The sequence below is a fragment of the Vipera ursinii genome, assembly GCF_947247035.1.
Source record: "Vipera ursinii genome assembly, chromosome: 2".
Taxonomy (NCBI): Eukaryota; Metazoa; Chordata; class Lepidosauria; order Squamata; family Viperidae; genus Vipera; species Vipera ursinii.
In genome coordinates, this window is record NC_139513.1 from 55,875,502 (window position 1) to 55,892,089 (window position 16,588).

Sequence of the window (16,588 nt, forward strand, 5' to 3'; positions counted from 1 at the left end):
GAGATGAGCACTGGCCCCTAGAGTTGGAAATGACTAGCACGCATGTGCGGGGGAACCTTTACCTTTATACAACCCTGTGACTTGTTGGGTCATTCTAAGATAGAAAAGTAGTACAGTCTAATATGACCAGAACCTTCTATCTCTATATTATTAAATTCTCATTGTGTTTATCTGTTTGTACCCACAAGTTAATCCAAATGGTGCATTATACTTCAATAATTTTTTAATCAAAATATCTAAAATCCATCTTAAAGAATGTATAAATATGTGGGACCCATCACTCCAGTGGCAATAACATTTTTATAACATTGTATTTGCAAAATTGTGGCAGATGCAGTGTTCCTATATTCCCATTATCATGATTTCCAATGCTCCCTGCAGCTTCCTACAAGCAAAGTCAATGGGAAAGCCAGCAGGAAGTCAGAAGTTGCTCCCACTCCCACTACTTTTTTGCCTGCCCATGGTTATTTTGTGATCTTAGGTAAGTAAATATTATCCTATTATTAATGTTCATTTGTCACTACAATTATTTTTCTATTTATGATATATACTCTTCCTAGCTTATTACAGGAGCATCCAGGATTGGGGTAAAAATAGTAGGTCAGCTTAAAATTTAATGTTCATTCTGGTGACATTATACTGCACTACCTTTCTCTCAAATGATGACCCAACAGGTCATAGGATTATCTAGTGCAATTTAATACTGGAGTATTGGAAATTGCAAAGGTGGTCACTGGTTAATAATATGAGTTGACATGATGTCATGGTTCCGATGCTAAGACCAACAAAATCAGAACTCCGAGGCTAGAGGTTTCCTCAAAGAACATGTTCATTGGTTACAAAATATCAGCACAGTCAAAAATGAAACCAAGTCTGAAACTCCCTGCAAAGAGTTATACTATTACAAAGTCAAACTTCCCACTCCAGTGCTATGCAAATGGCTACATTCCCCAATAGAATGATTTGGCGGGCTTTCTAACAAAATGCCCAGCCCTCCAATCTAACTGACAGAATGACCTTGGTTCCCATGGGAGACAGAATTATTTAGACTAGCAAAAAAAAAACAAACCTGCACCCCCTCCCTTTCTTGTGGCAACCTAGAATGAGCAGGATGGCTTCAGCCAGATTTGTTGTAGAGTTACACATGACTTTCACTGAATTTATAGAGACCCTATTCAAGTGCACTTATACATTAGTTATGTTTTTTTAATAGGCCAGCATAGGTGAAATTGCAGAAATGAATCAATTTTGAACTCGCCTAACAAAATATAGTAAGAGGAAACAAAATTCTTTTGTCCCTAAATCTCCACATTTAGGTTTTTGCTTTAGACTATCACCAAGAAGATGAGGTTCATTTTCTGCCACCTAAGAGTTTGTCTTTATCTTTATCTTTATCTTTCTTTATTATATTTGTATACCGCCCTTCTCCCGAAGGACTCAGGGCGGTGAACAGGGCATATATAAAAATACAGAATACAAAAATTAAAAAGAATTAAATAGTAGCCCAGCTAAAACAATCAATAATAATATAAAAATCCCCATTAAAACCCCAACACATCCCCCATCAGGCCAGGCCGGCTTGCTCAAATAGGTAGGTCTTCAGACTGCGTCGGAAGGAGCGAAGGTCAGGTGCCATCCGGAGCTTTATAATATTGATATCTTTTCAATATAACCCACAGAAGCATTCAAGGTGCTCCTCAATGTTTCTGAAGAAGCTATCTTCATCCTTCATCCTAAATCAAATCCTCCTTCCTCTTGCAGTCATTGCTCACAGCCTTCAGACTACAGATGATTCAGATTTTGATACTGTTCAGGAAAATAGTGTATTTTCTTGAAGGGAAGATTCCCCCCTCCCCATTACCTTTTAAATGGAAAACAAAATTGTCCCAGTTTTGCTGACAATATAGTAAGGGAGGTAGCAGCAACTCAACCTAAATTAGGGCTGTCTTGCTTCAATAGACATATGCTATTTGGCAATAGCAAAAAATTTTCTACAACCCAGCCCCCAACCATTTTTCTCTTTTCTATTCCCTCCTTCCTGTCAATACACATAAAAAAATTACTCCTGCAGAGTACTTCTCTAAATGTCATTCTTCAAAACACCATGGTTGTTTAAATGCCAGTCACATAAAACAACTTGTTCAGCAGTCTAGAATAATCATATCTTTCAGAAAAGCATTCTTCTAGACAAATGGGATCTTATGGGCTGTGCTGACAGAACCAAAGACGGATGCAGGCATGCACTCTGCATGTAATTTACATATTTAAGGCAATGGGCCTATTGCAGATATGACAAATCCCTGAAAAATTTACCTTTCAAACCAAGTTTTCCTTTCCTTTGGGAAGGCCAGATAAAACACAATAATATTCCACTTCTTCCTTGTCTCTCCCTATTTAGAGGAAACAGCACAGACCCAAAATTGTTTCATTTCAAAGGTCACGTAATGAATTAAAAGCAAGATGCTTCTTATATTGGGGAAAGGGTTTTGCAATAACGTGCCACACATGTCAAGAACAATTTGAATGTTTTCCCTGACTAGCTACAGCAAGCAAACATCTGGGTGGCGTTTTTTTTTCTTTTTTACCATGCCGTCCTGTGCAGACATAATATTTAACCATTATCAGTTCTAAACTTGCTTTGCTGTTTTAACCCCAATTAAAATTTAAATCAAAGTGGCAAAGATTAAATGAAACATTCCGTTTATTGCACATTACAAAAATGGGGCTTTATCCTATTAAATGCCACTTCCTTCAGTGTTTCCAGTTAAAAGGTACCAGAATTAGATCACCACAGCAGATCAAAAGATGAGAACATTTTCCAAAATCACATTGGCCTGGTTCAGGGGTAGGCAACCTCAGCTCTTTTATGACTCATGGACTTCAACTCCCAGAATTCCTGAGTCAGCTGCCCAGTTTAAGTTTATTTTTTTTATTTTTAATGCAAAACATGGTCACTTGAATTCATGATTTCATATCCTTTTTGTTTTGATGTGCAACACTGAAATGATTTAAACAGAGAGATAATGTAGAATAGCCAAACAAGCAAACAGAAGCTGTTTTTTAATGGCTGATTTTTAAGCATATTATAGGCAGAGACAACATTTAATGCTAAGGAAACTAATCGCAGTTAAAATATCACAAATGGTTTACTGCAACAGGCTTCTGAAACAAAAAGGATTTCCATCTCCTAACTTGTCTGAGAAAAGATTAATAAGAAATTAGTAGTATACGGAAGGAGCTAGCATTTATCTTCATGCATGAAATTCTACTTCTTTCCTGTAGCCATTACCTCAACAGTCAGGGCGGAGTCAGTCACTTTGGCCAATATGAACATGTATTCAGAAGAGAGTAAGAGTCGTATAATCAAGCTTCTTCTCTTATGGGGAAATATACCATTGCAGTGAATAATTATTAAATATTAATTTAAACTGGAATATATTAAAATACCAAGCTGTCCCTAGTCACTGTTATGATAAACTGGAGGCAGAAAGTGCACTGTGTTAACTTACGAGGGCAATTCGGAAATAAACCTCTGTTTGGTTATCAGTGACAGACAATCGCAGATACAGAACTTTTATTATACACATTAGAAAACTGCAACATTACATTACTTTTTGACATAATCACCATTCAAATTGAGGCACTTGTCGTAACGTCTTATAAGGATTGAAATTCCTTAATAGTAGTCGCTCAGCACCAAATCTAGGCTATGGGAGGAGGAGGAGATCAAAAACATCCCAACAGGACTGCTGCAAAAGTTCTTGGATGCATCTAGTGGGGTGCGGGTGAACATTATCGTGAACCAACACCACACCGGAAGTCAGCATGCCCCGACGCTTGTCATGGATGGCTCATCTTGAGTTTTTGTAACGTTTCACAGTAGACTTCTGAACTGATGGTCGAAACACGCTCCATGAACTTCACACTAGCAGTACTCCTTTGGCATCTTCACATTTGGTGGGATTTTCTATGGCACCACTTTGTGTGTTGTTGGTTCACGACAATGCTCGCCTGCACCCTACTAGGCACACCCAAGAACTTTTAAAACAGTTTCGTTGGGACGTTTTTATCACCCCCTTCTATATTCCAAATTTGGCGCCAAGCGACTACTATTAAGGAATTTCAAACCTTATAAGACGTTACGACAAGTGCCTCAATTTGAATGGCGATTATGTCAAAAAGTAATGTAATGTTGTAGTTTTGTGCATAATAAAACCTCTGTATCTGCAAGTGTCTGTCATTGATAACCAAACTGAGGTTTATTTCCGAACTTTTCATATAAACTGAATGAAATATATTTGACTTTTCTTTTGATAGGTTGATGGTTTATTTATGTAGTTTATGTTGTTGGATCTTATGAGAGCCATACATGCTTATCCCCTCAGTTGTGGTAGTGAGGTCAGGTAGATATTTTACCTTGCTAATCCTGACTGATAGTAAACAATTTTTCAAAAACTCTGTCTTGAAATAAACCTAGATAAATGCTAACATTCTGAATTAGTGAACTTTTTTCTTTCTGTGGCTGTCTGGGTAACACCAGCTAGAACCATATGGCCAATAGCAAGGATGACATTTTAGTTGAAAAGTCACTTTGGCCAGGTTCATTAAACTGAAGCTCAAAGAAATGAGTAATACTACCTCCATTCAAACACAGAAATGCTTTTAAATCAAAATGATATAAATCAAAATCCCAACATGATTTCCATCAGCCCTTCTAAAAATGGGGGTGCCTTACATATCAAAGTCCCCAAATTCTCAAACAATATATTTAAACTGCTTTTCTGTACTCTGGTTACAGAAAAGCAATTTAAATATTATTTCAACATCCCCCATCCAGCTCCTGGAAGAATTAATCTTAGTAAATGGTAAACAGTAATAGTAAACCTGTTACTTAACTAAAATATTTTATGCTGTCTTCTACTCACGTTAACTAAAAGATAAAATTATTCATTTGTTAGACTTACATTCCCCTCCTTTCCTTCAGGATATCTACAATACATCTTACCATTTCATATAATATAACAGCTTCTATGTAACCTATTAAAACTAGTATTCTGCACTTAGATTAAATCAGATGATATATAAAGCCTCCTACAGCTTCCTTATAAAGCCACATCTTCTTTTTCTACTCCATCATTGCATGCAAATTAAGAGTATGGATGGATACACAGTAAGCAGAAGCATATATTATTTTTCATTTTTAGCAGAAAGAGGAAGGATGCAAAAGGCCATACTAGCAGAAAAGATTTCTTTGCAAAACTGTGGTATTTGCCCCTTAGACAGATGCATGGACTTGACAGGAAAGGAAATGAGAGGAAAAATAAAATGACCTCACTCTCTAGCTGAAACTTGGCTTATTGCTTGATCAATAGCCAACATCAACACATACTTATGAAAGAAAAGCTGCCTGCCATCACACAATCCCCTGTCAGCAACCAAAATGGCCAGCTGCAGAGGCAGGCATTGGAGAGAAAGGGATCAATGAAACCAGCGGCGAGGCTGGATACTTGTGAAGAGTCCCCCGTGAAGAAAGCAGCAATATACCATTTGCAAGTTATGAGGTACATAAGTAAATCTATGTGTATTTTAATAAAGCACTAATGACGGAAAGGCACTTTTTTGTCACTCGGGACAAACACAAAAGGAAGCGCCACTAGTTACCTTTTTTTTCCTAGCTAGATGTGAGAAAAAAAATTTACAAAGAGAATGGTAAACTAGAGATCCGAATCCCAAGGATTCTCTTAGCAGCAAGCGGAAGAGAATTGAAGGGCTCAATGGAGCAGTCTGCACATCTCCCTACAAAGCTGTCATTGTAAAATTTAAAGATATCAGCACAAACTTTAAAGAAACCTTGAGATGTTCTCTGAATACATTTCATTCTGATCTAAAGGGCACAGTTTTGCCTTCTCCTAAAATACACGACTATGTTAACTAAGGAAATGTATGGGGTTATTCCCTGAAAAGGATATTATTCTGGGACTATCACTTTCCAACAAAAATGGATGCAAACAAATTATTCTTAAAAGTAATTTTAAAATGCATTTAGAAGTAAATCTTAAATCACAATCATCATGTGTCTGACGCCAGAGATTTGGCGTATCATATTTTTGCCCAGAAGCAGAACAACTATGTGTGTGTGGGGGAGGGGTGTATTTGAGTGAGGACCCAGATTGTTGGGGGCAATTAAGCTGACTTTGTAATAATGCCACTTGGGGTGTGTGTGTGAAAGCCCTAATAAGCAGGCATATACATAGAATGAAGGCTATTGCTAAGCTTGTAAGCCGCCCTGAGTCTTCGGAGAAGGGCGGGATATAAATGGAATTAAAATAAAATAAAAATAAAATTTGCAAAAAATATCCATATTAGGGATGTTTTATACCAGACATAACCCAAAATGGACTGTTTTATTTCAGGTGCAGATGGAAACATAGTTGTTCTACATAATTCAAATTGTTCTTGTGTAATAGTTTTGATCAGAAATTGTCTTTTATTACAGGAGGAGTCTTATCTTTTGAATCTTCCTATCTGGTATAATGGGGGAGATTGGTTATTCTGTTATTTCTTGCTTGTCTGACTGTTAACCTATGTATCTACCTATCTCTTCTGAATATCACCAGATCAGCTCCAGAATTTTGGCAGTTAAGAATAACAATTATAAATAAATATCCATCATACACAGTCATAACATGGAAGGTAATCTCCGGGATATTAATAATTGTCATTGTGTGGAAAAAAATTCTCCCCTTATAAACCAACCCTATGCATTTATTTATTTTTCTCTCAATACTGCATATGCACATTATAAGCACATACCCATGCACAGGTATAGTATAGGTGGTACCTTGCTCAATAGTAGTAACTGTGAGAGGGATCTCAATCCTAGTGGACAATCACTTAAATATGAGCCAGCAGTATGCTGCAGCTACCAAAAAAGCCAACACAGTGCTAGGCTGCATTAACAAAGGGATAGAATCAAGATCACGTGAAGTATTAATACCACTTTACAATGCCTTGATAAGGCCACATTTGGAATACTGCATCCAGTTTTGGTCACCACAATGTAAAAAAGATGTTGAGACTCTAGAAGGAATACAGAGAAGAGCAACAAAGATGATTAGGGGACTGGAGGCTAAAACATATAAGGAACGGTTGCTGGAATTGGGTATGTCTAGAGAAAAGCAACCTAGAACTAAAGAGAAATTTCCTGACAGAACAATTAGTCAGTGGAACAACCTGCCTCCAGAAGTTGTGAATGCTCCAACACTGGAAGTGTCTGAAATGGTATACAGACTGGAAGTGTCTGAAATGGTACACAGCAGGAGTGTCAAACTGCTGGCCCGTGGGCCGGATGCGTCATGCCGAAACTGCGCCTACCCCATTGTCAGCAATGGAAAAAAAGTCATGATACATCACGACACATCACGTGGCATTGCGAGTTTGACATCCCTGGTATAGGGTTTCCTGGTTGGACTAGATGATCTCCAAGGTCTCTTCCATCATTTATTATTATTATTATTATTATTATTATTATTATTATTATTATTATTATTGTTGTTGTTGTTGTTGTTGTTGTTGTTATTGTTATTGTTATTGTTATTATTATTTATATATTAGAGAAATGGAGTTAAAATGGTTACAGTGATATCGTATAACTACTAATTTTAAATGTCTTTATCTCTGAAATACATGAATGAGCCTCAAAAAGAAAATATGCCCTTTTGTAGAAAAATCAGACACAGAAGCTACTTCTTTAACTCAGAAAAAGCACTTATTTTTATTAAATACCAAGCTAGCATATTTCTCTGGTTTTTTTTTAAAGCTTGAAAAGTAATTTTCTACCCATCCATTTTCCCATCCCATTTATTACATTATTGATTTCTTTAATCTATCCTCCTGAGTCTCATATTTCTCAAACAGGCCACTTATCCTTTCTTTGTAGTTAGTCTATATTTGAAAATACATATGGTCTGATTTCCGGAGAAGAAAAGTCGAACTGAAAAGCGGAGCCAATGACCTTGCTGAATGAAAAACCAGAGATTAGGCTGGCTCTTCATAATTCTTCTCCAGCCAAGAATCCAGAAAGTGCTCACAAGGGATCTACAGAATTTGCTCCTGTTGAGGAACAATGCAAAACAGCACACTTCACACACTCCCTTTTCTAATCACTTTCAGATGTTGCTTGTTAACGGCTTTTCAACTATGAGGAAATTTTGGATCCACAGGTTCCAAAATAACTTAGTTAAAAACAACTGTTAAAATACTGTACAAGTGTAAAAACTTTAAAAATTGGGATAAACAACAAAAGGATGATTAGAATGCTGATTCTGGAAAAGTTACAAGTGGACTAAGGGGTCAGATGGATCTGAAGTAAGAGTTTGGAATTAACTGTAAGAATTCTTCCAGTGGTCAAGTGCTTTTGTTTTGAATTCCCTTTAAAAAAATTAGAGGATGAGACTTTGAAGATTTGACACTAGACAGAACTAGAAAGAACTACACATTACAATTAAAGGAGAACACTTAAATGTAAGTGACTGTAGGTAGTCTTCCACTTATGATCACAACTGTGCCCAGAATCTCAGTTGCTGAGAGTCGTTAAGTGAGATGTTATATGGCTGCTTCTCTCAATGACTGCAAACCTAGCTCTCCCAATGTGGACATTAACTAACCCCGCAGGTTGTTAAACAGAGCAAAGGGAGACGAGGCTCCAGGCTTCCCAGGCATGATGGGGTGAGGGAAGCGCCTGGGCCTCCCACACCTAGAGGTTCAGGCCCTCTCCCAACCTCATCACACCCAGCTCCATCTACCTTTGCGTTGTTCTACAGCTGCTAACTAACAAAGACCACTTGCTCCACCCTGCAAGTGGGCCCAATTCTCATCATGGCTTGGAAAATTTCTTCTTAAAAACATTGAATTTGGAGAAAGGGCCTTCCAAACGATTGCAAGAACAATGGTGTTTGCTAGCATTTTTACCAGATCTGAGGTCCTTTCCTTCAGCAGGAGGGATTTCTCCTCTGGAGAAATTTGAGAAATCTAAGCCTTTCATAAGACTGGCATTTTTCTGCATTCTCTAGCATTTGGGGAGGGCAAAACAGTAGTGAATGCCAGACTTGTGAAAGGGTCAGAAGGCTGGCACTTGATAGCATTTTCACCAGATTTAAGATCTGTTCCTCAAGTGTGTGGGAGGATTTCTCCTCCCTGCACAGAGAAAAGGGGAAATCCTACAGCACTGGGGGAATAGACCTCAAATCCTCCATCTCTTCCACTTGTAACCTTCTCTGCCACTGACTTTCTAGGGAAGACTGCAGAGGAGACTGCAAATATTGATCACATGATTGCAAGGCATGTAACAAGTGGTTATATGTGAATTGTTTGCCAAGAGCCCCAAATGCAGTCACAAGACTGTAGGGGATAAATATGTGTGACCATTGACACAGATCATTAAGCTATTTCTCAATGTCTATTAGCATGTAAGGCAAAAATTGATACCCCTATGGCTGAAATTCTACTTTTTAAAAAATAGCTCTAGAATTCCACACATGGGAATTAAACTGGGCATATATTACTCGGAAAAGATCAACAGTAAAACACATGCAAACTATTGTACGGGCTACCAGTTGAATAGCTTATAGATCTTCTTAGCACTAACACCAAAATAGATTGTCCTAGTGCAGGGGTCAGCAACCTGAAACAGCAAAAGAGCCACTCGGAACCGGTTCCGTCACACAAACAAAAAAGTGGGAGCCGCAAAATGTGTGCGCGTGTGCGTGTACGCACACGCATGCGCAGAACAAGCAAAAACATGCACCACCCTGATGCCCGGCCTTCCCAAGGATCCCGCCCGGCCCCCCTCAGAGGCAACAGGCCCTTCCCCGGCTGAAGGAAGCCTCGTGAGCGTCTCCTGCAGCGCGGCTCCCCCAAGCCGGGAGGCACCTGCACGATGGCGGCGCCGGGTCTCCCTGGTGACGGGCGCTGGGCTGCGGCGGCGCCTTCAGCCCGGGCACCACCGGAGCCACCAGAGCGCCCTGCCCCTCCCCTCGGGACCTCCAAACCTCTGCGTCTGATGAACACAGCAGCTCTCCAAACGGGGAGGCGGAGGTTTGGAGAACTGCGCAGCTCTCCAAACCACCACCGCCCCGTTTGCAGAGCTGCTGCATTCCTCCGTGTTTGAAAGAAACATGGACGAACGCAACAGCTGTGCAAACGGGACGGTGGCAGTTTGGAGAATGCACGCGCACCTCTCCAAACCTCCACTGTCCCATTTGGAGGTCTGCCGCGTTCGTCAAACATGGACAAACGCAGCAGCTGTACAAATGGGACGGTGGAGGTTTGGAGAGGTGCGCATGTACCTCTCCAAACCTCCACCGTCCCTTTTGGAGGTCTGCTGCGTTCATCAAACATGGACGAACGCGGCAGCTGTGCAAATGGGATGGTGGAGGTTTGGAGAGGTACGTGCGCACCTCTCCAAACCTCCACCGTCCCGTTTGGATGTCTGCCGCGTTCGTCAAACATGGACGAACGCGGCAGCTGTGCAAACAGGACAGTGGAGGTTTGGAGAGGTGCGCGCACACCTCTCCAAACCTCCGCCGCAGGCAGCAGCTCTGCAAACGGGGTGGTGGAGGTTTGGAGAGCTGTGCGCAGCTCCCCAAACCTCCGCCAGCAGAGGACTGGGAGCCACAAGAGAGGGCTTAAAGAGCCGCATGCAGCTCCGGAGCTGCGGGTTGCCGACCCGTGTCCTAGTGCAATCATTTCAAATGTTGAAAAAATGGAATTTGGAGAATTTAAACTAATCTATTTGGAAGGCTTTCCAGAATGTTTTGCTGGTAGAAGTTAGGAATTCTTAAAATCTAGCCACATGAAACTATTACCTTGGATGATTTAAAATCAGGAAGAATCTGGTAACAGAGAACCAACCTAGAACTAAGGATAAACTTCCTGACAGAACAATTAACCAGTGGAACAACCTGCCTCCAGAAGTGGTGAATGCTCCAATACTGGAAGTTTTAAAGAAGGGACTTGACAGCCATTTGTCTGAAATGGTATAGGGCAGGGGTGGCCCATGGGCTGGATGCGTCATGCCAAAACCGTGTCCACCCCATTGCTGGCAATAGAAAAAAAGTCGTGATTTAATTTTCTCAAGCTTATAATTGTCATTTAAAGTTGAAGTGACACTGACTTTCTTCATAGCTAAGGACGCAGATAAAGGTCACAATGGACTTTACAGATCTGTTGAATAGCACAAATTCCTTTGGGATCCTAATTTATTCTGGATCTGTTTTATGAAATATTCCTTCCCCTCCCCCCCCCCACCGACATGTGCTCTGTGTTAATTTTTCCTGTCTATTTCCAGTAATTGTGAGATACCTCTATTAGTTTTTAAACCACATTGTAATCTTGATAATATTTCAACTCTTCCATCTCATTTTTCATCAAACAATATAAATACATGTGACGTATTAGAACAGGGGTGTCAAATTGCCTGCCCGTGGGCCAGTTGCATCATGCAGAGGGCGTGCCCTCCTCAGCTCCAGCAATGCAAAAAAGTTGCGATACATTGCAACATGTCACGTGATGCGGCGAGTTTGACACCCGTGTACTAGAAGGAAAAAGTGAGACTGGGATAAAATTACAAAAATGTGCTGATTACCAATGAGCTGATCTACTTGAGAAGGGGTGGGCACTACATCTATTCTACTTCCAAACTGTTAATGAGCTTTCTGTAGCCTTCCCACCCAGGTGACCAACAACAAAAGTGTAAAGATTCAATCAGGTCCTATGATTTCCAGCTAGCATGGCCTTTGGCACTAGGTTAGGGAAGGTCAGCTTAGAGAAGATAAAAGACATTTGCTTCATTTGAAACTTGACAGCAATTATTACTGCTGTTCTTTGTACTGTTGATTAAGCTACTTCACCAAACAGATTTTGAATGGAAAGAGGCAAGTCCTACAATTGTACAGGCTACAGTCCTCTCTATAATTATTCCAAACTCCTATATTTTTTTTCCTTTTTAGTGGTAAAGGACCTTTACCTTATACAAAGGGATGCAGTAATAGAAATAAACACGGAAAAAAACCCATGAGATGAGTAATATATGAGAAATTATTGTATGTTGTATGTATTAAATGGCTTTCCCACATGGAATGATTCACAATAAATTTATTCATAAAATGTGCAAGATATTATATATGAACAACCAAAATATAATTGTGCAACCTTATAATTAAATTCACCAACAAATGGGGGAAATGTTTTTTAAAATTCTTTCTTTAGGCTTATAAAATCAGCAACAGAACCTGGCAATTAATTAGAGGAATGATTAGTACATTTGAATGTGTACATTTAATTTCATAAATGAATCTATGTTTCTTCATTTATGATCTCAACTCATAAATTGTGATTAACTTAATGATTATGTTCTCCTAATAGCAATATATAGCAAGCAGTAACTTTGTATATATTCAAAACATGGATGTTTGACCAACCAAAATATTGCATCACTCTTTTACAGCATCTAGGCACATTAGTTTATGGAAATATTTCACAAGAACTAACATCTATAGTTCAATTGTAAAGCATACTTTAGGTTCTCTATCTGCAGACTTTGGATCTAAAGAAGTAAAATAAGCAATCAGATACATATTCAAATAATTCAGTTAATACAAATCCACTGAGTGCTGAGCCATTATTCCAGTCCCTTATTTTTAGCAATCCACATTTGTGTGAAGACTGCACTACAGACACATATCCTATCTGCTCTGGCAGAGAAGGAGAGAATAAAAAGGCAAGGATACAGGTAATTGAGAGAGGAGATAAATACAGTCTAACAACACCTAGCTTCTCAATGATAATTTCCATAAAAGCCACACAATAGAAAAACAGAACTGCCAGAAGAGAGAGCAAAGACTGTTTACTCCAGTGACAGATAAAGAAAAATGTATGGGGAAAGAAACTTTTCACAAAGAACACAGCCAAAAGGATAAATGTAATATGGTCCACTCACTGAAAAGTGCTATCAAACATATCATTGCTCCTGTGTCTTCCCTGATAAAAATTTCTCACCTTTAAAAAAAAACGGGGCAAAAAAAGAATTTTTGCATCATGAACAATCCCACCTTCGGTTCTCTTAGAAACTATTTTACAGTTCCACCTATGACACAAACAAAAGAAGAAAAAAAGAAACACCAAGAGATTGTAACTATTTAGGCAAAAGAAAAAGAAAAACCAACATTTCCTAACGGTGCTCAAGTCTCCCTCAATCTTACATGAAATACGCTATTTTACTTAATTGATTTCACTTCCTTGTAAATCAACTTTCCCCCTTAAACAATGCAAAGGACCTTTCTTGCATTTATTTGGCAGCAAAGCCCATTACAGCATAGAAGCAAGTCAAAAAATGTTTAGCACATTGTTATATAAAAGCAAGTCCTGTTCACAGCTGTGTAATAAGTGGTAGTAGCAAGTCTGGTGTGAACATAATTCACCAATATAATCTGATGATGCCTGAATAGGGAAAATGGAGTCACATGGACTGAAAAGTTAAGAATTAACTTGTCAGATACAGAAGGGAACAAGACATGGATGAACAGATTGGGTAACTTTGAGAAATAGATTATTAGAGTTGGAAGGATATGACTTGACATTTAGGTGGCTAGCTATTTATGGTATGATAAAGTTAAGATTAATGTAGATTTTAATAATCACTTCATTAGGCAGGCAATACTGAGTTTGAAATAGGTATAAAGCAAGATTAATTCCCAAGATTCCTTTATGGTTGTCCCCTGGAAAAACCTTTTTAGTAAAGAAAAGATATTTACACAAACTTGGTTGACCTATGCTGACTTACAGTATTGACTATTTTTGAAGGAAAACCTAAATTAAAATCAATAAAAATCAAGCTAACAACTGGAAATGGAAGGTCATACTTTTCAATGATTTGCTCATGTTCAGTTGACAGAAAAATTTAATTGGACAAGAATTATGGTTTTACAAATGAGAAAACTGACTTTGAATTGGATTTGTGTACGAAAGATGGAACATGTTATTGATAAGATGTAGCAGCCACCCAGTGATAAGTGAGAAGGGTGGTATATAAATGTAATAAATAAATGAATTATACACTTTTATTGAAAATGAATATGGAAGATGAACATATTAAAAACTGTATGATCAAATGGGTCCACATTTCTGGATACATTATGATTATCAATGGGAGATACAATCCACAACCAACCTTTAATGCAGGGGTGGGCAATTAATTTTTCCAAGGAGTCGCATGAGAAACGGACTGTTGTGGAAGGTCAAAGCAATAGGGCTGTGAAGGCATGTAGGCACGCATGCAAACACAGACATAAATTGGGGGGAAAAAACAGCAGTCACCTTCAAAATAAAAACTATGCAACTGTATTGTGTGCATGGCATACACTTATTTATATTTGATTTCTAATTTCCGATTTACCTCATATGGGCTGGAAAGGCCCTTTCCAGCCCATATGAGATTTTTAAAATGCTTTAATGGAATATGCTTTTTCAAATGCTATGTTTTTAAATAAGATATTGACAAGTATAGTATTATTTTCATTTTAATCTTATACTATGGGATGTCCTTGAGACACGATTGTATTGGAGTCTGCCCATTATGATTACATGTTGTGATGATGGTTAGGTGAAGCATCTGACCCAATGACTCCCCCCCATCCCTGCTCTACCCAATGAATTGTTAAACAAATGCTCGGACCATTAAGCGGAGCAGAGGAAGCCTCAGGGTGGAGGAGGCCCTTGAAGGCCTAGCACAGGCCCACCTACCCTGGCCCTCCCAAGGCCTTCTTTCACCCTCCTCTGAGATGTCCTGAGCTCCACTTTCTGCCACTTGGGTCCCCCCAGCATTTTACCATTTCCACCCGGTCCCCACAGCCTTTTTCCAACTCCCACCAGGTCCCACCAGGCCTTAGGTCTCATACCCACCCACTAGATCAAATACCATCCTCCTCACCTTTTGAAGAGCTCCAAGGCCTTTCAGAGCACTGGAATGGGTTACTTTTTTGTGTGGCCACATGGTGCAGTTCTGGAAGCGGCTGCCATTTTGCCCTACCCACAAAATGAAACCTGCATTTAGACTGAGATGAAATGGCAGCCCCCAGACGAACTGTTTGATTACACTGTCTTAACAGGATCTACACAGTGCTACAAAACTTTTCTACAGCATTCAGAAGCTTCTGCAGCACTGTGCAGACCTCATTAAGGCAGCAAAATAAAGTAGTTTATCTGGGGTGCCATTTTGTCCCTGCCCACAAGAAGGTGGGACAAAATGGTGCTGCATTTGGGTTCCCTCCGCTCAGCCCAGGAACACATGGCCTGCCCTCCTTCCCCAATATGAAGTCCAGAGAGCTTCAAAAGATAAGTGCGATGGATGACAGGAATGATGGGCATGCGGGAATCAGGACCAAGCTCTGCAGGGTCCCATCAGGTGGGATGGGGGGGGGGGGGAGAGAGGCAGGGGCTCTGCAAGCATCCCTGTGGTTGATCATAAGGTGAAAGGCCCCAGGGCGTTGTAGCTGTCATAATTTTGAAACAGAGTCATATGCAATTTTGGTGTCTGTTGTAACTTTGAATATTTGTTAAGTGACCTGTTGTATCTTGAGAGCTAGCTAAATTACATCTAAATAGCCTCCATGGTCCCACAATTTGGCAAAACCTGTATGTCATGAGTAGCATTTAAAACATAAATTGCTATGAAGCCCCTATAAACATATATGCCACATTTTTAGCTTTAAACCACAGGAAAGATATACAAATGTGCTTTCTTTATGGAGTCATTACTATATATCCTTGTTCACTACTACAATGTTTTAGGGGCCACTGCTGTGCAATGTAAAGGCTTGATCTGATGACCCATAGGAGTATCCTTCTTGTAAAGAGCATTCAAGGTTGTGATTGGGCCAGGTTGACAGCAGCAGCTGTTCTATGACTTACTTTAGGTCTTAAGAGATCATGGTGGGAACTGGCACACAAAGCATCCTCCGAAGGAGAACAGGCTAGGTAGGCACAAGCCTCATCTGCTGTCTCCAGGCTGGATGGATTCCTCAAGATACTGGATAACAGCTTTTCTTATTACTCTTTCTACAAAAATTATGCATAGATCCTGTATTCAGGATAGGAAAAAATACATATCGGCATCTATTTCAGGTAACCCTCATTCTGACAACATAGGAGCCTCCCTCCAGAATACCTTTATTACTTCTCCTGGAAGACTACATTTTAATAAATGCTAACCATCAGAAGGTCGGCAGTTTGGTGCCGCATAGCAGAGTGAGCACCTGTTACTCGTCCCAGATTCTGCCAACCTAGCAGTTCAAAAGCACATAAAAATGCGAGTAGAAAAATAGGGACCACTACGGTGGGAAGGTAACAGCGTTCCGTGCGCCTTTGGCATCTAGTCATGACCACGGAGATGTCCTCGGACAAGCGCTGGCTCTTTGGCTTTGAAACGGAGATGAGCACCGGCCCCTAGAGTCGGAAACGACTAGCATGCATGTGCGGGAGAACCTTTACCTTTACTTAACTATTTCAACAAACACTGCAGCAATCACATTCC

At 39.7% G+C, this 16,588-nt stretch overlaps 1 protein-coding gene across 1 annotated transcript in view; it reads right to left on the reverse strand.

Annotated features, from left to right (window-relative positions):
- Positions 1–16,588, reverse strand: part of NCKIPSD (NCK interacting protein with SH3 domain) — a 114,439-nt gene that overhangs the window by 54,424 nt on the left and 43,427 nt on the right. The gene's annotated exons all lie outside the window — the stretch shown is intronic.